The sequence below is a fragment of the Pteropus alecto genome, unplaced genomic scaffold (assembly GCF_000325575.1).
Source record: "Pteropus alecto unplaced genomic scaffold, ASM32557v1 scaffold124, whole genome shotgun sequence".
Taxonomy (NCBI): domain Eukaryota; kingdom Metazoa; phylum Chordata; class Mammalia; order Chiroptera; family Pteropodidae; genus Pteropus; species Pteropus alecto.
In genome coordinates, this window is record NW_006435779.1 from 656732 (window position 1) to 657758 (window position 1027).

A 1027-nucleotide genomic window follows, 5' to 3' on the forward strand; every position below is an offset into this window, starting at 1 on the left:
AGGAAGTGGGCAGGGCAGAGATGAATAAACATATATTTCTTATTATTTCATAGGCATCAGCTGAAGGCTGGCTAACCCTGGCAACTGGACAGGAGATTTAACTCCTTCAACAGCTCAAACTTCCCAGACCTGCAAGTCGCCCCTACTGCAAGGGCTTCGTGCTCTTCAAGTAAACCTGCTACAAATGACAAACACAGCCAAAGCTAAGGCAGCCGCTCTTCGGCTCCCAGGGGCCCTCCTCTCAGCACAAGACACTGTAAAAGCTGCTTACCAGCTCATAACTATAAGGGATGCGAAGGTGGCAAAGCCCTTTGGGCCCTCTTGGTCAAAGGTCAAGGCACTGGCGCCCAGCAAGGAGGTGACCGAGGGGGAGAAAACATAAACCTCTGCTGTTAAGTAGCTAAACTAGGCCAGATGGGCGGAGCAAGAGGTGGCAGAGAGCCCTGCCTCCACTTTCCCATCCTCCCTCTCCTCCCAGCCCCACCCCCAGCGCCTGGGCCCCCAGCGCCTGGGCCCCCAGCACCCTTCCCCATCGCAAGCTCTGCCCAGCCTCCCACTGCTCCGCCCCCATGATTTCCCAGTGCCGCCCCACCCCCCCAGCATGCAGTTCTTCCTTTATGGGAGGAGCTTGGTGGAAAGTCTAGGGGACAGCTCACCAAAGGGTCTTTAATCCGGGGTGGGGCGGTGAGATTCCTCTCTTAGTCTTTGTGCATATTAATATTTTCTACTTTCCCCACACCATTCTTGAAATGCTTGAGCAATTTTGAGTAAAGAAAAAGTAGGAGAAAACTTTATATAACCGTGTGCTTTATTTCATCTGATCTCCTCCAATATCCTGTGGTGTAATTATTTTCATCGCCAGTTTACAGAGGAGACAAGTGGAAGCTCCCAGAAGGTCAGCGGCTTGCCTGAGGTGCTGGCTGGAGGGGTTGTGCGTGATCATGTGGGACTGACACCCCGGTGCCCTCACTAGGGTTCTAGCCATGCAGCTGCAAACTCACTGTAAGATTGGGGGGGTGGAGGGAAA

The 1027-nt window shown here is 53.2% G+C and overlaps 1 protein-coding gene across 1 annotated transcript in view; it reads right to left on the reverse strand.

Moving 5' to 3' along the window:
- Nucleotides 1-1027, reverse strand: part of UROC1 (urocanate hydratase 1) — a 36458-nt gene that overhangs the window by 34954 nt on the left and 477 nt on the right. The gene's annotated exons all lie outside the window — the stretch shown is intronic.